The 21,558-nt window shown below is 39.7% G+C and overlaps 1 pseudogene; it reads right to left on the reverse strand.

Annotated features, from left to right (window-relative positions):
- Positions 1-2,354: 2,354 nt before the first annotated feature.
- On the reverse strand, positions 2,355-21,093 carry LOC123821815 (annotated as a pseudogene).
- Positions 21,094-21,558: the final 465 nt, after the last annotated feature.

Genomic DNA, 21,558 nt, shown 5'->3' on the forward strand with positions numbered 1-21,558 from the left:
CCCTGCCTCCAGTCTCCCATCCCTGAGATATTTCAGCACCACTGTGTCCTCGCCAGCTTTGTGGAGTCCTGGTACTTCGAAGTTAGCTACATGGACGACACGCAGTTCATAGTTCATGCTGTTCCACCACTGTCCCTGAAGGCTGAGGATGGTGCCACGGAGGCTAGGGGTGGAGCAGTTGGAGCCAGACTGTTGGGACCTGAACTAGCGGTTGTGTCCAGGACAAGGCACAGATTGCCCAAGTGCAGCTCCACAACCTGCCTGGCTACTACAACCAGAGCTAGAACGGGTCTCACACTTTCCAGTGTCTGCCTGGCTGTAACATGGCTTTGGATGGGTGCTTCAAGGTGGCCCGTGTGGAAGAGCCCATCAGGAACTACCTGCCCAGCAGATGCCTAGATGTGTTCCTCAGATACCTGAAGAAGGTGGAAGAGATGCTGCTAATGCAGAACTGATACAGAGAGATAGATCAGAGGAGGAGGTTGCCCAAGGTAATAGTAAACAGCCTAGGACGGGACTGGTGAAGCTAAATGCCTCCAGAGCCCATGGAATTATGAGTGAGAAGATTTGAAATAAAGGAAGCACTCTCTGACTCTGGGAGGGGAGAGGGTGCTGGCTGGCTCTGGCTCTAAGGGCACTCTTCTTTGAAGATGCCTGGATAATCATGCTGTTTGGATGGGAAAGAACTCTGGGCACAGCCTAGGATCAGGCGGGCCAAAACTTTGGCTCTGGAATTTTGCCTAGAGGGTGGCAGTGGGCAGCAGAACCCCAACTGTTGTTGGGTTACAGATCCCCCAAAGACATATGTAACCCACCACCTCATCTCTGACCATGAGGTTACCCTGAGGTGCTGGGCCCCGGGCTTCTACCCTGTAGAGAGCACCCTGATCTGGCAGCATGGTGGGGAGGACTAGACCCAGGGCGTAGAGTTGTGGAGACCAGGCCTGAATAGAAAGGAACTTTCAGAAGTGGGTGGCTGTGGTGGCCCCTTCTGGAGAGGAGCAGAGATATGCATGACACATGCAGCAGGAAGGGATGCCCAAGGCCTTGACCCTGAGATGGGAGCTGCTTCCACAGGCCATCTTTACTCCTGTGGGCATTGTTGTTGGCCTGGTTCTCCTTAGAGCTGTGGTTATTAGAGCTGTGATGTAGAGGACAAAGTTCTCAGGCAGAAAAGAAGGGAGCTATGCTGAGACTGCAAGTAGTGACAGTGTCCAGGGCTCTGATGTATCTCCCAGGGCTTCTAAAGTATGAGACGGCTGCCTTGTGTTGGATTGAGTGATGCAAGATTTGCTTATGCCCCCACATTGTAACTTCAGAATCCCCTGACTTCCCTTTCTGCATCTGGCATTTGAACATGTCTGTGTTCCAATTAGTATAACGTGATGAGGTGTGGAGACTGGCCCACTCCCTGACGCCATGATCCCCTTCTACCACTGGCCTGTGTTTTCAGTTCTCTACTACAATTGGCTTTCCGATTTCTGCAGAGGTAGGGCTGGCCTGCCTCCATCCCCATCTTTTTGTTGTTGTAGTTGAGTTTCCTGGGGTGACATTGGTTAATACAATTATATAGGTTTTGATTGTAAAAACAAAAACAAAAAAACACCCTCATGCTTCAAGCATCTTTGTCATTCCCAAAACTACTCCCTAGGATGAGTCCTCTTTAAATTTAACAGGGTGGTTTCAGGCCAAAGATATTCCATTCATGCAATTAACTCTACCTGGTCAGCTCTGATCTTTTACTTCAACTATTGTGTACTGCACTTTGTTTTCTGCTTAGGGCTTTGCTTAATCCCTGAAGTCTGTTTGATATGCTATTCTAGTTTTTTAGAAAGATCCTATTTCCATTTCTTCTCTCTCTCTAATTTACACTGGTTTTTAGTATCTGTATTACTTTTTTTTTTTTGCTGCCCCCTCTTGTTTTGCTATAACACTCTTGGTAGCCAGAGTCCCTGGTCTTGAATTGCTATTCCTCACAGGTCAGTGTAGCACTCCTGACATCTAACACTTTCCTCTAATAAATGCCTTTCTAGTTCTGTCTTTTCAGCTGTTAGCTGTTGAGAGGACATTTTATGGCCATATCAGAATATATGGAGTGGTGCTAAAGTGAAAACATTAGCACTAAGGGGTAAACACAGACCAGGGGTTGGAAAAATTCAATAAAGTGTTATGATAAAGAAATCTTATTAAAATATTTAGTTAGGAGCAAGGCCAAAGTTTCCTTACAATCTTGCTGCAAAAGCAAAAGGTTCCTTGTAAGTCAAACAAAGGTTCACTCTCCTTAGGACCATTTGATAGGAAAGAGAATGATTATGTAATCCTTCGACTGGCTATATTTATAAAAATCTAGTTCATTAGAGGTCACTAGACTTTTCAATGGCAGTCAACTGGGTTCGGAGAATGAACTTTCCTAGAAAAAGTCATATTAAAAAAATAAAGATACTAAATGTAGATCGAGCATTTATGTGTTGCTGACATTTACATGTGTTATTTCATCCATTCTGAAATGGGAAAAGTCAGCATTCCTGCTGCCTGTCATTACCAGAACCTATAAGTTGAGACAAGGATTCAATCTTTATGGGTACTTTATTCAGATACCAGTGATCTGAGAAGACAGTGGGTTATGTTCCCTTAAGACCATCTTAACATCTTACCTCAAGCTGGCCTTTTTATACGGAGAAGAAAAGCTAGTAGGTAAGGGGTTTGGAAAAAAGGTTAATCAGATAAGAGTTGCAGTCCAGAAGCAATTTTTCTAGTATTTGTTTATCTGCTAATCAACAATTCTTTATCTGTGTCACAGACATTCCCTCCCTGCAACACAATGGCTCAGATATCATCTCCATCACTTTCAGACCCCCTAGGACACAAAGGATGAATTGCTTATTGACCTTCTGGAGTCATGTAGGTCACACATTCCAGTTCCTGGAATAACAGCTTTCCACGAGCATTAAACACTTAAGCCTAAACACTGCAGCTAAAGTCTTTAATGAGTTCCCCTATCAATACAACCACTGAGGGGTGGGATAGAATAATTCATGCAGGGCCATGTAGCAATGAAGAAGGTTTTGAACTCAGTTATTTCTGATTCTAGAGCCTGTGCTTTCCACTATTCCCCTCCTCAGCCTCCCTTGCTCATAAGATACTTGTTAAAACTGCAGATTTCCAGGCCTCTCTTATACATTCTGGTACAGTGGGTTTGGCACAGTCATGGAACCTATTTTTATTAAGATCTTCAGGGGAGTCCACTGGGCAGACCAATTTAGAGAACCCTTCCTCTCTAATGCCAGGTAATAAAAATAAGCTTTTCTCTGACTCGGCCACTGGCCTGTAGTAACCGTGGAACGCTGCAGATGGCTCATCGGAACACGAGAAAAACATACACAGGGACAACCGAGTCCTGTGGGGAAGTAGGGACGAAACAGCCACTCTCTCTAGTGGTGAGCGCCTCGAGCCCCCGCCTGAGTAGGCTTTTATTAAGAATACAGACACAGTTTGTGGATTACAGTCTGGCAAGGAAGATAAAAAAGGAATAGGTGTTTTCAAAGGGTCTGACAGAACTCCTGCTGGGATTCTGGGCTGAGAGTTTGTGTTTTATCACTTAAAAAGACTACAGGACCTAAAAGGCTAGTCTTGTTTCCTGCCCATGCCTTCATATTCTAATTCAAGAGCATCCTCCAGCAAGTAGATATCACAGGATCTTGCATGTTCTATGTCCCTGGCCTGATTACCCCAGGGGTCTGCCAACTCCAGACTGGACTGCACCACCCCTGTTATTTCCGGAGGCCTGAGTCAGGCAGAGGAGACAAAGGCAGCCAGGAGACTTAGATTTCTCCCAACTAAGAACAAGGACTCAGGCTTTGACAAAGCTGAGGGGCAGGGGTCAATGTCGATCACCCCTTCATTTCCACAGGCCGGAGTCTTCCCTGAGGCCTCAAAGTGATCGTGCCTGTCTTAGGCGATTCCCCCTGTGGGAAATCTTACCTGTCATTGGCCAACTGATCAAGCATAGGAGGCCAGGCACAGAATAGGCAGCATTCATGCCAGGGAAATAAACTTTGTCTCCTTAGTGGCTCCTGGGAGGTTTCTCACTCAGCCTAAGTCACAGGGGGTTACAGCTTCCTGAGACCAGGCAGGGCAGACACCAACATTTCTCCATCTTTAAATTCCCAGTATTTATGTATTCTAAAGAAATTAAAGCAAATCAGCACATTATCTGATTTGTAATGAGAGGCAAAAGTTTTCATTCAGAAACAAAAAGCCAATTTCTAGTTAAAAGCCTCCTTTCCTTCAACATATCAACATGATCAGGCCCATCTTTGAAAACAAGCTGCCATTTCATCATTCTTTTGCCTTTCCAGGTGAAGAGCCACTGGTGTTCATGGTCTGCAGTTCCTTACTTCTCCTTTCTCCTCGGCCTGCACTAATTTGGCTCCTGCTTTACGCCTCTGTAGAAACTGTGCTCTTCACCAATAACTTCCTGGTTAGATTTATATCAGCTCTTACCTAAACTGACTTTCCTAGAACAAGTCTTAGTTCTATTAATGTTTATCTGAAAATTGCCTAAGTATTTTATCAGAAATGCTCCTTCCTTCAGAGAAAGAGGTTGTCAATTACATCAAGTAAAATGATCAGTTCCAGACCAGATTTGAAACCATTTTTCTTTTACACATGGCAGCTGATTTTGAAAAGCAATGGATAAGGTATATAGTCCAAGGGAGGTGATGAGCCAAAAGCTGAAACACACATCTGGAAGGAAAGAGCATAGCCAGATGTGACAGAGTCCAAAAGGAAGAGTGTGGATAATGGACAGAAGGGACAATGTGAAGCTACACCTGACTAAACTCTTCAAGCCCCAGGAGTAGGGTAGAGGCTTGGTGTTTATAAAATGAATGTGAGGAAGGGTAAGTCTCTGTAATCATTTACTTACTGACTCTATTATACCTTATTAGGAGGTTACAGCTAAGAAATTATTTTCTTCATTCTACCCAGTACACCAGGAGAAATTATTCATAGATTAACTTTTACATTCTCTCAAATGACTGCTTGATCTTTCTCTTTCAATTCAGTGATCTAATACAACCTGGGGCCCTGACTACAGTCATGGCTACATTGCTGAGCTTAATTAAATGTGGCCAAGACTAAATTTCTTCTCTGAAAATGATGAAATGCTCATTATTTCTAATCTTGTTATGCTTGTATCTCTAGTTTGACCTGTAAAAAAACCTTTTCTTATTTTTTCCTTATTTGTTTTCTTCCATTACTTACTACCTCATCTTTTTCTCATAAGACTCTCATTTCCTTTCAGTCAATGTTCTCGGCAAATTTTTGCATCATTGGGTAATCTCCAAAAACTCAGCACAATCTAGTAATTTATTTCAACTGCAATCTTCACTAAGTACTTGGCCTTATTTAACACAATTTTAGTATTTGCATACAGATCTTTAAAGCACATATGTTATTCTTTCGATCTAATCTTATTACAAGGATAGGGCAGCTATTATCCAAGTTTTCTTCTTGTTTTTCTTCTTCTCCTCCTCCTCTTACTCTTCCTCCTCCTCCTCCCACTCTTTCTCCTCCTCCCACTCTTCCTCCTCTCCTCCTCCCCTCCCCTCCTTACTCCCTTCTTCTTCTTCTTGTATTCTTGCCCTCAGTCTCAAATAAACATTCATCTTATGGCTTTAATTATAGTAGATGATCAATAAATGCTTAATTATGATAATTAGTTTATATTAGCCAAAGCTTTTTAACATGTTATTTAATATTAATATTATGCTGTGGGTAAGGCATATATTATTTATACTTTAAAAATATATGTTATTGATTATGCTATTACAGTTATCCCAATTTTTTCCCCTTTGCCCCCCTCAACCTGATACCCTGATTCCCTCCATCAGTTTCCTTCCGTAGTTCATGTTAATGGGCCATGCATGTAAGTTCTTTGGCTTCTCCATTTCCTATACTGTTCTTAACATCCCCTGTCTATTTTGTACCTACCAATTATGCTTCTCAATCCCTGCAACTTTTCCCCCCTTCTCCCCCTTCCTTCTCCCAGCTGATAACCCTCCAAATGATCTCCATATCTGTAGAGGTTCCCTAGGTATGCCTCCTGATTTTTGTCTACCACATATGAAAGTGGGTTCATCTGTTTCATTGGCTGCTGCAGCTCGGCTGCCTTGCTGCCAACCTTGTCACTGCCACACTGCGTCCTCCCTTGTCTCTGCCCCTCTTACCTGTCTAGATGACTATGGCTTCTTAAATCCTCGGTTGTCGGACTTTCATACAGTTTGATTTTCTGGCAGTTCTGTTTTTGTTTGTTTGTTTGTTTGTTTGTTTTGATGTTACTTGTGATTCTTCTTATGGTTCTGCAAGGAGGTGAAGTGTGTCTACTTATGCCTCCATCTTGATTAGAAGTCCTCATTTAGGTTTTTAAAAAGTGAGTATGGAATGCCCTCCTGTGGTGATGATTCCACACAATTATCATCTGCATAAATCTTTTATGCCAAATATTGATGTCAGCAATATAGAAACAGTGTTATTTTAGGGGTCAAAAGCTCATACAAATACTTCCAGATGTTAATGCCAAATGTTATGGTTTAGTTTTTGGAAGGCAGCTGTGCTAACCATTGTACCACCAATGCCACAGCATTATGGTTTGGTTTTTAACCAGGGACAGATTTCCTATATTTCAGGACACATAGACCCAAGTTCATTTTAGAATCTGGCCACATCCACATTCCAAACAAGTTTTTATTTAAATACAAATAAAATATGAGCAGTTGGTGAAAAAAAAAACACACTTTAGACTGTGAATCAAAAAAGTTGGTCAACGTGGAGAGTCATTTAAAAAGGTATTATTATTATTTATATAAAGTATTTTATTTTAGTATAAAATAAAAAAATGAATATTTTACTAGCCTTTTGATTTGGGGCCAAGGCTTTTATTAACATTGTTATTATTTTTAAATTTATTTATCTTTAGAGAGAGAGGAAGGAAGGGAGAGAGAGAGAGAGAGAGAGAGAGAGAGAAATATCGATGTGAGAGAGAAACATAGATTGGTTGACTCTTGCATGCCCCCAACTGGGGACCTGACTCACAACCCAAGCATGTACCCTGTCTGGTAATTGAACTGGTGACCTTTCAGTTCACAGGCCAGTGCTCAATCCACTGAGCCACACCAGCCAGGGCATTAACATTATTTTTAAATAGTCTGCTGATGTTTTGGTGCTATTTAATTTAGAACTATTCTGGATTTTAGGACTTCTATTTTTGATTTTTCATAATTTTTTTGTCCATATACAAACCAAAAAAATTTTTTTTCCTCAAATACCTTTTTTGAAGTCATTCCAAAACATCCAACTTAGTTTTTTAACCCAATAACACTTTCTTTTAATATTATTATTTTTGCATATTATTTATTTAATTAGATAACTGAATACAAGTACAATTGACATAAGAAGGTTTAGGATCAAACAATGACCCTCCAAAAGTAGACATCTTACCCAGTGGCCACTAAAGAGTAGAAGCAAGGGTGTCAAAGGGAGAAAAAATGGGACAACTATAATAGCATAATCAATAAAATATAACAGCAACAACAACAAAGAGTAGAAGCATACCCGAGCCTACCTACTTGGCCCTGAATCTTTTTCTTGTTCTGGGAGCCTGTGTATGTTACTAAGCAGGAATGAAGAGCATTTGTGAGACAAGTAAGTGATGATTAGTTTAAAGAGCTTCTATCATACTCAAATTTTGTTAGAGCTATGAGAACAATTTTTAATAAAAATCATTTTAGTGTGACATTCATATTGTCTATTAACATTAACTGAGTTCTTCAGATACTTGTCCTTCGTGGACTTAAAAGTACTGATAAAATTTGTCTTAGCAATAGAGATCATCTTGTGTTTCTGAAATAATTCAGTTCAAATTATTTCACATGCAACTGAAAAATATTTAAATGCCTATTCTATCACAAGAGGGCACTCATGCCCCATTCTTTAAAGCAAATGTTTCAGGCATTGATTTGAGAGGAATTACCACTGAAATTTAAACCTATAAATTAAATTTCCAGTTCAATAAATTGGCAGAAAGGAGGATTAGTGATTCTGTTTATGAAAATACAGAGATTCTTGATACATTAATATCATAAAAGGATTTTCACACATAGAATATAAAAGTATGTAAGACCTGCTATGCTAAACAATATTTAATTTTTTTGATGAGTCATTCCAAAGTTTTCACTATTTTTATTTATTATTTATTTTTTAAATATTTTATTTATTTATTTAGAAAGAGGGAAAAAGAGAGGGAGAGAAACATTGATGTGAGAGAGAAACATTGACTGGTTGCCTCTCACACATGCCCCAACTGGGGACCAGACCCGAAACCCAGGCATGTGCCCTGACCAGGAATTGAACTTGTGACCGTTTTCTTTGCTGGATGATAACCAACCAACTGAGCCATGCTCGTATTGGGCTTCACTATTTTTAAATGCAATAATTGCTTTATTGATTACCGAATTACTGCAATGAGATTTTAATCACCTATTACAGAAACAATCAACATTATTAAGCATCTACTATTTGTTGTTTATTTTCTTTGGACAACAGAATTTTAAAGAATGTATCAGGTATTTAAGTTGTGGCTTTAATAATTGTAGCTTGTATTAGTTATCAATTGCTGACTATCAAATTACTTTCAAACTTAGTGACTTAAAATAACAATCATTATCATATAGTTTCTGAGGCTCAGGAATCTGGGAGCATCTTCACAGAGTACCTCATGCTCAGGGATTCTCACAAGGTGGCAGTCAACTCTTGGCCAAGGCTGCAGTCATTTCAAAGCTCAATTGAGACTGAAGAATTTGCTTCCAAGCTCACTCATATGGGCCTCTCCACAGGGCAGGCTTACAACATGACTGTTGGCTTCTTCCTGGCCAAGTGATGTAAGTGGGAAAAAGAGTGGGTGCCCAAGATGAAGGCCCCAATCTTTTTAATAACCTAATCTCTGAAGTGACATCCTATTGCTCCTGCTATATTTAGTTAGAAATTAGTCAATAAATCCACCCACACTCTTGGGGTAAGCATTACACAAGGGTGTGAATACCAAGAGAGAGAGGGCATTGGGTACCAACATAGAAACTGCTGCTACATAGCTGGATAAAGATGGAGCGAAATAAAGACAGAAATCTCCTCAGGTAGTTAGGATCAAGGATTATTACTTTGTCAGCAGATAAATATGAACATGAAATTTTAACCAGAATAGAATTAAAATATTTGAATTTAAACTCAAGCAGTTTTAATTTTTTTGTTAATCAAAGATTGTGTGTGGCATAAATAAATACATAAATAGGAAGAATGAGTGAAAAATTGCTAAAATTTGAAAGAAAACAGAATCTAAAGTGTTAGATTTGGGGTTGACAACATGGAAAGGAGCTGCTTTTTGAGCCCAAGGCAGTGACAACCCCGGGCTATGGTATAACATAGAAAGTGCTAAGGTCAGATCACCAATCTCAGGAGTTTCATGTGCTCCTGAAGGAAAACCTCATATGAAGAACTTCTTGGGGCCTGAAAGAATGGACAAGGATTTTGGTGGCTTTATTACCTCACTGGGACCTTTGGACTTCAACCTAGGCTTTCCTTACACAGTGACATAATTGTTACTTGTCCACCTTTACATGGCAAAAAACAATGGGTGGGTTTTGCTAATTTTGTGGTACTGTGAGAGGTGACCATTTGGGCATTACTTTTATATTAACTTTATAACTTTCCTAACTATAAATTAAAATATGATGCTCACCTCTTACTTTAATCTTTATTTTTAAATGTTTATTTTTTAAAATTACTTATTTTTTACCTTTGAAAAAATATTTTAAATTATTTTCTATTTTTAAATTATATTTTATGGATTATGTTATTATAGTTATTCTAGTTTTTTTCCCCCTTGTCCCCCTCTAGCCAGCACTCCCCCCGCTGTCACAGGCAATCCCCACAACACTGTCCATGTCCATGGGTCATACATATATGTTCTTTGACTACTCTATTCCCTATGCTGTAAATTACATCTCCATGACTATTCTGTAACAACAAATATGTATTTATAGTCCCTTCACCATTTTTACCCATCTCCCTGGCTACCATCCCTCTGGCAACCATCAAAATATTCTCTGTGTCTATGTTTCTATTTCTGTTCTGCTTGTTTATTTATTTTGTTTCTTAGATTCAATTGCTGATAGTTATGTATTTATTGCCATTTTATTATTCATATTTTTTACCTTTTTATTAAAGAAGACCCTTGAACATTTCTTATAATACAGGGTTGTGGTGATGAACTCCTTTAGCTTTTTCTTGTCTGGGAAGCTCTTTATTTGTCCTTTGATTCTAAATGATAGCTTTGCTGGTTATAGTAATCTTGGTTGTAGTTCCTTGCTTTTCATCACTTTGTATATTTCTGGTCCTCCCTTTTAGCCTGCAAGGTTTCTTTTGATAAATTAGCTGACAGTCTTATGAGAGCTCCCTTGTAGGTAATTAACTACTTTTCTCTGGCTGCTTTTAAGAGTCCTTCTTTGTCTTCAACCTTTGGCATTTTAATTATGTGTCTTGGAATGGGCCTCTTTGGATTCATCTTGTTTGGGATTCTCTGCATTTCCTTGACATTTACGTCTGTATCCTTCTCCAAGTTAGGGAAGTTTTCTGTCATTTTTTCAAATAGGTTTCCAATTTCTAGCTCTCTCTATTTTCTTTCTAGCACCCCTATGATGCAAATGTTTGTATGTTTGAAGTTGTCCCAGAGGTTCCTTACACTATCCTCATTTTCTTGGATTGTTTTTTTCTTCTTACTGTTCTGATTGGTTGTTTTTTGCTTCCTTATATTCCAAATTGCTGATTTCATTTTTGGCTATATCCACTTTGCTGTTCATTTCCTATAAATTGTTCTTTATTTCAATTAGTGTATTATTTCTGACTGGATATTTATTTATTTGTTTACTTGTTTATTGTTGTTCAAGTACAGTGGTCTCCATTTTCCCCCATCACTGCCCCCAGCCCCACCCATCCCCACCTCTCACACTCTATATTCTTTGATGACCCTTCCCCTTCCCCCCCCCCCATTATTCCCTTCCCCTTCCCCTCTGGTAACTTTCAGTTTGTCTTAATTTCAATGTCTCTGGTTATATTTTGCTTCCTTGTTTGTTTTGTTGATTTAAGTCCCAGTTATAGGTGAGATCATATGTCATTTGTCTTTCACTGCCAGGCTTATTTCATTTGGCATAATGCTCTCCAGTTCCATCCATGCTGTTGTGAAGGGTAGGAGCTCATTCTTTCTTCCTGCTATGGAGTGTTCCATTGTGTAAATGTTCCACATTTTTTGATCCACTCATTTATTGTTGATTACTTAGGTTGTTTCCAACACTTGGCTATTGTAAATTGTGCTGCTATGAACATTAGGGTGCATAGATTCTTTTGAATTGGTGTTTCAGGATTCTTACGGTATAATCACAGCAGTGGAATTGCCGGATCAAAAGGCAGTTCCAGTTTTAGTTTTCTGAGGAAATTCCATGCTGTTTTCCACTGTGGGTGCACCAGTCTGCATTCCCACCAACAGTGTACTAGGGTTCCCTTTTTCCCCACAACCTCCTTAACACTTGTTGTTTATTGATTTGTTTATGATGGCCATTCTCACTGGTGTGAGGTCATCTACTCATTGTGGTTTTAATTTGCATCTCTCTGATGGCTAGTGATGCTGAGCATCCTTTCATATGTCTTTGGGCCCTCTGTATGTCCTCCTTGGAGAAGTGTTTGTTCAGGTCTTTTGCCCATTTTTTTCATTGTATTGTTTTTCTTCCTGGAGTAGACTTGTGTGAGTTGATTATATTTTGGAGATCAAACCCTTGTCCAAGGTATCATTGGCAAATATATTTTCCCATATAATTGGTTCCTTTTTCATTTTGCTGATGTTTTCTTTATCTGTGCAGAAGCTTTTTATTTTTATTTTTTTTCAGGTTGGTGGTTTTTTTTAAGATTTTATTTATTTATTTTTTGGAGAGGGAAGGGAGGGAGAAAGAGAGAGAGAGAGAAACATCAATGTGTGGTTGCTGGGGGCCGTGGCCTGCAACCCAGGCATGTGCCCTGACTGGGAATCGAACCTGCGACGCTTTGGGTCGCAGTCCACGCTCAATCCACTGAGCTATGCCAGCCAGGGCTTTTTTTTTAAAATCACATTTTTTAAAGATTTTATTTGTTTATTTTTAGAGAGGGATGGGAGGGAGAAAGAGAAACATCCATGTGCGGTTGCTGGGGGTCATGGCCAGCAACCCAGGCATGTGCCCTGACTGGGAATCGAACCTGCAATGCTTTTAGTTCGCAGCCCGCACTCAATCCACTGAACTAAGCCAGCCAGGGCAGCTTTTTATTTTTATGAAGTGCCACTTGTATATTCTTTCCTTATGTTCCTTGCTCTAGGGGACATATTAATGAAAATATGCTGCGTGGAATATCTGAGATTTTCCTGCCTATGTTCTCCTCTAGGACTTTAATGGTATTATGACTTATGTTTAATTCTTTTATCCATCTTGAGTTTATTTTTGTGTATGGTGTAAGTTGATGGTTGAGTTTCCTTTTTTTTTTTTGCATGTAGCTGTCCAGCTTTCCCAGCAGCATTGAAGACGCTATTGTTGAAGAGGCTATTTTTACTCCACTTTATGCTCCTTCCCCCCTTTTCAGATATTAATTGACCACAGAGACTTGGGTTTATTTCTGGGCTCTCTATTCTGTTCCATTGATCTGTGTCTGTTCTTATGCCAGTACCAGACTATTTTGATTACTGTGGCCTTGTAATATCATTTGATGGCAGGTATTATGATCCCTACTACTTTGTTCTTCTTTATCAAAACTGTTGTGGCTATTGAGGTAATTTATAATTCCATATAAATTTTTGACATGTTTGTTCTATACCTGTGAAATATGTTCTTGGTATTTTAATAGGGATTGCATTGAATCTGTAAGTTGCTTTAGGTAGTATGGACATTTTGATGATGTTAATTCTTCCAATCCATGAACACTGTATGGATGCTTCCATTTATTTGTGTCTTCCTTAATTTCTTTCTTCAGTGTTGTGTAATTTTCTGAGTATAGGTCTTTTACCTTCTTGGTTAGGTTTATTCCTGGGTACTTTATTTTTCTTGTTGCTGTAGTAAATGGGATTTCTTTCCCCCTGAATTCTGTTTCTGATATTTCACTGTGTACAAAAATACCTTTGATTTTTTAAAAAGATTTTATTCATTTATTTTTAGAGAGAGGGGAAGGGAAAGAGAAAGAGTGGGAGAGCAATATCAATGTGTAGTTGCCTCTCTTGTGCCTCCTACTGTGATCCTGGACTGCAACCCAGGCATGTGTTCTGATTGGGAATCAAAGTGGCGACCCTTTGTTTTGCAGGCTGTGCTCAATCCACTGAGTGCAGTGGATTGAATATGGACTTTATCCTGCTGCTTTGCCAAATTCACTTACTAGGTTCAATAGTTTTTTGGTGGAGTCTATAGGATTTTCTTTGTACAATATCATGTCATCTGCAAACAATGACAGTTTTTACTTACCCCTTTCTGATTTGGATGCCTTTTTTCTTTTTCTTGTCTGATCACTGTGGCTAGGACTTCCAATACTATGTTAAATAGAAGTGGTGAAAGTGGATATCCTTGTCTTGTTCCTGATCTTAGTGAGAAAGTGTTTAGTTTTTGTCCATTGAGTATGATGTTGGCTGTAGGTTTCTCATATATGGCCTTCATTATGTTGAGGTATGCTCCCTCTACTCCCACTTTGTTGAGTGTTTTTATCATAAGTGGGTGCTGTACCTTATCAAATGCTTTTTCCAAATCTATTGATATGATCATGTAATTTTTTACTTTCCTTTCATTTATGTGATGTATTACATTTATTGATTTGTGAACATGGTAGCTTCCTTGCATCCCTGGGATGAATCTCAGTCAATCATGGTGTATGATCTTTTTAATGTATTGCTGGATGCTGTTTGCTATATTTTGTTGAGGATTTTAGCATCTATGTTCATCAGCAATATTGGCCAGTAGTTTCCTTTCTTTTTTGTGTCTTTATTTGGTTTTGGGATTAGGATGATGCTGGCTTCATAAAAGGAGTTTGGGAGTTTTCCCTCCTCTTGGATTTTTTGTAGTAGTCTATGAAGGATAGGGGTTAGCTCTTCTATAAATGTTTTACAAAATTCTCCTGAAACTGCCCAGTCCAGGGCTTTTATGTGCTTTGAGTTGTTTTTATTACTGTTTTAATTTCACCAGTTGTTATCAGTCTGTTCAGGCTTTCTGCTTCTTCTTGATTCAGTTTTGTAAGATTATATTTTTCTAGAAATTTGTCCATTTTACCCAGGCTTTCAAATTTTTTGACCTATAGTTGCTTGTAGTAATTTCTTACAAAACTTTGTATTTCTTTGGTACCAGTTGTAATCTCTCCTCTTTCATTTCTGATTTTGTTTATTTGGATCCTCTCCCTTTTTTTCTTGATGAGTTTGCTTACAGGCTTGTCAATTTTGTTTATCTTTTCAAATAACCAGCTCCTAGACTTATTGATCCTTAGAATTGTGCTTTTAGTCTCTATGTCATTTAATTCTGCTCTGATCTTGGTTATTTCCTTCCTTCTATTCTCTCTGGACTTTTTTTGTTGTTGTTCCTCCAGTTCTTGTAGGTGTAGGGTTAGGTTGTTTATTTGAAATGTTTCTATCTTTTTTAGGTAGGCCTGTATCACTATGAACTTCCCTCTCAGGACTCCCTTTGCTATGTCCCATAAATTTTGGACTGTTGTGTGTTCATTTTCATTTGTTGCCAGAAACTTTTTGATTTTTTCATTGATCTTGTTATTAACCCATTCATTGTTTAATAGCATGCTATTCAATCTCCATGAATTTGAGTGTTTTTGAGTTTTTTCCTAGAGGTTGGTTTGTAGTTTCAGGCCCTTGTGCTCCAAGAAAATGCATGATATGGTTTTAATTTTCTTGAAGTTGTTGAGGCTTGTTTTGTGTCCTATCATGTGGTCTATCTTTGAAAATGTTCCACTTGCATTTAAGAAAATGTGCATACTAGATGGAGGTGTAGGTAGATACACTTTGCCTCCTCACACAACCAAAAGAAGGACAACGACAAATTTAAAAAGAAAAATCACCAGAATTGACAGAAAATAGAATTGTATGAAAGTCCAATATCCAAAGTTAGTTCCTTAGTTAAAGAAGAAATATCCGTCCAGACTGGTAGGAGGGCAGAGATAGGCAGTTGGGACTGAGAAGACATGCTGCAAGGTGGTGGCTGGAGGAGTGGAATAGGAAAGGCGGTGGCTGGCAGACCAGGTGGTCTCACATTTAAGTGCAGATAACCAGGAAGAACAACTGGGGAGTGAGACAGGCCATGCAACCCAGGGTTCCAGTGTGGGGAAAATAAAGCCTCAAAACCTCTAGTGGTAAAATACTGTGGGGTTTGTGGCAGCAGGAGAAACTCCCAGCCTCATAGGAGAGTTTGTTGGAAAGACCCACAGGGTCCTAGAGTGTACATAAATCTACCCACCTGGGAATTAGCACCAGAAGGGCCCAATTGGCTTGTGGATAGCAGCGGGAAGTGACTGAAAGCCAGCTAAGAGCTGAGCAAGCAGCATTATTTCCTCTCAGACCCCTCCCCTACATACAGCACCACAATGTAGCAATGTGGGTTGCCCCACCCTGGTAAATACCTAAAGCTCCACCCTTTACAATGTAACAGCTGCACTGAGACAAGAAAATATGACCTTAATGAAAGAACAGATCAAAGCTCCAAAAAATAGAACTAAGTGATTAAGAGACTGCAAACCTCTCAGTGCAGAGTTCAAAACACTGGTAATCAGGATGTTCCCAGAAATGTATGAATATGGTCACGCAAGATGGAGGAAGAAGTGAAGGCTATGCAAAGTGAAGTGAAGAGAAAAATATAGGAAACCGACAGTGAAGGGAAGGAAACTGGGACTCAAATCAATGATTTGGACCAGAAGGAAGAAATAAACATACAACTGGAACAGAATGAAGAAACAAGAATTTAAAAAAATGAGGAGAGGCCTAGGATCCTCTGGGACAACTTTAAATGTTCTAACATCTGAATCATAGGGGTACCAGAAGGAGAAGAGGAAGAACAAGAAATTGAAAACTTATTTGAACCAATAATGAAAGAAAACTTCCCTAATCTTGTGTAGGAAATAGACCTCCAGGAAGTCCAGGAAGCCCAGAGAGTCTCAAAGAAATTGGACCCAAGGAAGCACACACCAGGGTGCATCATAGTTACAAGATGAAAGATAAGGAGACAATCTTAAAAGCAGCAAGAGAAAATAAGACAGTTACCTACAAAGGAGTTCCCATAAGACTTTCAGCTGATTTCTCAAAAGAAATCTTGAAGGCAAGAAGGGGCTGGCAAGAAGTATTCCAAGTCATGAAAGGCAAGGACCTATATCCAAGATTACTCTCTCTAGCAAAGCTATCATTTAGAATGGAAGGACAGATAAAGTGCTTCCCAGATAAGGTCAAGTTAGAGGAGTTCATCATCACCAAGCCCTTATTATATGAAAAGTTTAAGGGACTTATCCAAGAAAATGAAGATGATCAAAAATATGAACAATAAAATAACAAACTCACAACTATGAACAACTGAATGTAAAACAAAAACAAACCAAACAAACAACTAGAACAGGAAAATCACAGTAATAGAGATCACATGGAGGGCTATTAGAGGGGAGGTGGAGGGGGGAGAAGGGGGAACAGGTACAGGGAATAAGAAGCATAAATGGTTGGTACAAAATAGACAGGGAGGAGATTAAGAATAGTATAGAAAATGGAGAAGCCAAAGAACTTATATGTACTACCCCTGGTCATGAACTACGGGGTGGGGGGTGGGCTGGTGATAATGCAGGTGGGAGGAAGGGTGCAGGACAGTGGGGAATAAAGGGGGGTAAGTGGGAGAACTATAATAGCATAAGCAATAAAATATATTAAAAATAAAAAATTAAAAAATGAAAAGAATGTACATTTTGCGTCTTTGGAATGAAAGGATATATATATCAGTTAAGTCTATTTGATCATCTAAGGCATTGTTCAATGCCTCAATATCCTTGTTGATATTTTATTTGGAAGATCTATTCATTTTTGACAATGGGGTGTTAAAATCCCCTAGTATAAGTGCATTTTTGTCCATATCTTTCTTAAAGTTCCTTAAGAATTTCCTTACATATTTGGGTGCTTCTATGTTGGGTGCATATATGTTTATAATGTTTATGTCTTCTTGATGGACTCTTCCCTTGAGTATTATGAAGTGTCCTTCTGTGTGTCTTTTTATGCCCTTTGCTTTGAAGTCTATTTTGTCTGATATAAGTATTTTTCCCCTGTCCATTTGCTTTGAATATTTTTTACCAACTCTTCACTATCAGTCTGTGCAGGTCTTTTGTTCTGAGGTGGGACTCTTGTGGGCAGCATATATATGGGTCATGTTTTCTTATGACTGAATCTTTTATATGCTTGAGGTTCTCACTAAGTTCCTTGAACATCCTTATAACCAGTGTTTTCAACTCTGCATATAGTACATTGTCTCCATTTTGTTTAGTTCTTTTTCTGGAGTTTTGTTCTCTGCTTTCATTTGGGTCACATTTCTTTGTGTCCTCATTTTGGCAGCCTCCCTGTGTTTGTTTCTATGTATCATGTAGAGCTGCTACAACTCTCTGTCTGAATTAAGGGGCCTAATGTAGTAGGTGTCCTATAGGGTCCAGTGGCACAGCCTCCCCTAGTAACCAAGCTGAATAATCAAGGTGTGCCCACCAAGTGGGCTGTGTATACCCTCCTGTTGTAGTTGAGCCTTGATTGCTGTTGACACATCCAAGGTCAGCCACTACCTGCGTTCTTTGTGGGGTCACACAGTATAAGCTATAAAGTGATGTGCAGATGGCTGCTACTTGTGCTGGGCTTGGAGGAGCCTTTTGACGCCAAGTTGTGAACCAAGGCCAACTGCTTCTCATGCTGGTCCTGGGACAACTTAGCAAGTGATATGGGACTCACTGAAGCCAGATTCTGCTTGTTGGAGAGAATTTAGATAATTTGAACCATGGGCCAAGACAAGCCATTTATCTGGAAAAGCCACTGGAAACAGCTTGGGCGGGCCCAAAATTTGGGTGGGACAGCACCTCAGAGAATCACCAGGGTGGGGAAAAGAGTGTGAGCCAGGCTGATGGAGTCTCAAATATGGCACCTGCCTGCTGGTTCTGTGGCTTTGTGGGTGGAGGGCTCAGAAAAAGAACAATGTCCTCTGCTAGCACTTCTGTTTGGGAAAAAGCCATCCCCCAGCTCTCACCCTGATGGTGGACAACTCAGTCCCTCCCCATATGTCACTGATGCCTTTTAATCTCTGCCTCCATGCTGAAGCTCAGAGGGAGCAGGTTGGAGTAAGCCTATGCACAGGATCTTTTAGAGGAACTGCCAGGGTGTCTGGAAGATTATGTTTTCTATAGCCTCAAAGATGGCTGCTATAAACATAGGGGCGCACATATTCTTTTGGTGTTTCAGGATTCTTAGGATGTATTCCCAGCATTGGAATCACTGGGTCAAAAGGCAATTCCATTTTTAGTTTTTTTCTGAGGAAATTTCATGCTATTTTCCACGGTGGCTGCACCATTCTGCATTCCCTGCTGGTTTTTACAGCCAGAAGCTATGGCAACTTCTCTTTCTGCCACTGGAGCCCTGGGCTGGAGTACCTGGTATGTGGCTGGCACCCCTTGCTCCTGAGATATCCCTTCCAATTTTTATCCACTGCACATGCGTTGTGACCAGCTCGTTCTACATCTCTGCCCCTCCTACCAGTCTCAGTGTGATTTCTCCTTTCATTCCATAGTTGTAGGACTTCTGTTCAGCTCTATCTCTGATGCTTCTGAATGATGGTTGTTCTATAGTTAGTTGTAATTTTGATGTGCTTGTGTGAGAAGGTGAGCTGTGTTTACCTACACCACCTTCTTGACTGGGCAATATGTATTTTTTTTATTCTACAACCTTTAGCAACGTTTCCTTTTTTTTTTACAGTCACATTTCCTAATACAGAAGCAACTCCAAATAAGAATTATGAAACTAAAATTGTTACCAAAAAAGGCATTTAGCAGCTTCTGAACCTGAACATTGCTATTCAAGGTATGGTACAATACCTCTGTCTTGATTCTTTTGGTCTCAATGACACTGATGCACTTTCTAACAAACTTGAAGAACACCTCATTCAGCTCCATTTCTTCCTGTTTTGTCATAGGTCTGTGGGAAATATATGGTCTCCATCCATAGCCCCTGTTAGCTTCTGAAAGGGCCTACAGAGTGATGGTTTCTGGACTTTCATTAGTTTCTGTAACAAAATACAACCTCTTGTCGATAAAAATCTTCCTGCCCTGGCTGGTGTAGTTCAGTGGATTGAGCATGGGCTGTGAACCAAAGGGTCCTAATTCCCAGTCAGGGCACATGCCTGGGTTGTGGACCAGGTCCCCAGTACAGGGTGCACGAGAGGCAACTACATATTGATATTTCTCTCCTCTCTTTCTCCTTCTCTTCCCTTCTCTCTGAAAATGAATAAATAAAAATATTTTTTAAAAATAGACATCTTCCTTCTTATACAGTACTTCAGGGTTAAGTCCAAGGGACTCTGCTTAGCACCAGACTTGTACTCCATTGGTGTCATGGCAAGTGTTTTGGTCTCTTTCTCACACTGACAGTAGTATTTCACCCAGGATATTTCCAAAACCCTTTGCTCTTGGATATAGAGATAGCCTTCCATGGTTGGCTCTCCTGGAAGTTTGCATATTGGGGAGCCACTTTCATTTTTTTCTTAAGTTCTTCCATCTCTTCTCAGGTAGTAGAAAAATAATTTCTTGTATTCTGCCAACTGAGTTGGAATTTTTGTTTGTGTGGTAGGAAATCCAGTGTGAGCTCCACACTCAAGTTGCTGGAAATGAAGAGGCTATAAAAAAGGGCCAAGACTGGCTCCACAATATTAAGCTTACTCGACTCCTGAACTTCCTGGATGTGATGAACATAATCAAAACAAGATTTAAAAAAATGTTCCTCTCCTTGTCCAACTGTAGGTCTGCCTCTTATAACTGAGATTCTTTCTTTTTGGAAGACAGATGTAAGTGCTGATCCAGCAAAGAATAAAACATCTCATCATTCTTTTCAAATTTCTCTTTCCTCTCCTGTCTCAGTGTGGCATCCTCTGTAAATCCTTGGATATAAGACTTCTCATCAGACTTCTGTTCAGCTAGCCTTCATTTGATTATTCAGGATGATTGTTCTATAATTTAGTTGTAATTTCAATGTGCTCTTGGGAGAATGTGGGTGTGTCTTCCACCTACTCTGCTTCCATCTTGGATTTCCTAAATTTTTCTTCGTGGAGCCTATTTGCTCCTCCCAAAATTTTCCAACGGTTTAATCAGCAAATCACTAACATTGTATACCATCATTATCCTTTCATTTTCAACTTCATTTAGTAATTCAACAAATTCCCTGAAGGATTCTGATTTCTAGACACTGGAAGTCTAAGATCAGGGTGTGAGCACGGTGAGGTTCTGGTGAGAGCCCTCTTCCAGACTGCATACACCCAACTTCTTGTTGTATCCTCACATGATAGAAAGAAGTTAAGTGTTTGTTTTAAAATGTTCATTTTATTTATTTTAAAAAGGTGATACAGTGATTTAGCATAAATTTCAAAATTTTCAAGGAGCAAAGGCAAATTCAGTGCTGCCTTTGCTCCTTAGAATATACTCGAGAGAGTATATTCTAAATGTTCCTCTCTTTCTCTCTCTCTCTCTCTCTTTCTCTTAGAGAGAGAGGAAGGGAGGGAGAAAGAGAAGGAGAGAAACATTGGTTGGTTGCCTCTTGTATGCACCCCAACTGAGGACCAAACCTACAACCCAGGCATGTACCCTGACCCAGAATCAAGCTGGTAACCTTTGGCTTCACGGATGACACCCAACCAAGTGAACCGCATTGGTCAGGGCAAGAGAGGGTATTCTAAAAGTCATCCTTTTACTCCCAAAGTTCCCTTCTAACTTACCCATGTCTAGTATTTCCCTCCCGAGGAATTAAATATACATATAAGAATTATGTATATATGCCCTGGCTGGTGTGACTCAGTGGAATGAGTACCAGCCTGTGAACCAAAAGGTCGCTGGTTAGATCCCCAGTCAAGGCACATGCCTGGGTTGTGGGCCAAGTACCGGGTTTGGGGCGTGTGATAGGCCACCGATCTTATTGATGTATCTCTTACACGTTGAGGTTTCTCTCCCCTCCCTCTTCTTCTCCCTCCTTTTTCCTCTCTCTAAAAATAAATAAAAAATATTTAAAAAACTGTTTAAAAAAGAATTATGTATATAGATACAAGATTTTTCTTTTGCTTAGACAAGCAATAGTATTCTATACACACTGTTCCATTCATTTCTTTTTTCATTTAACAATACGTCTTGGCATTCTCGCTATATCAACACTTAAAGTGCTTTTCCATTTTCATTGGAATGAGTAATCAA

This window comes from Phyllostomus hastatus, unplaced genomic scaffold (assembly GCF_019186645.2).
Source record: "Phyllostomus hastatus isolate PE091 unplaced genomic scaffold, TTU_PhHast_1.1 phas_contig_40, whole genome shotgun sequence".
NCBI classification, from domain to species: Eukaryota; Metazoa; Chordata; class Mammalia; order Chiroptera; family Phyllostomidae; genus Phyllostomus; species Phyllostomus hastatus.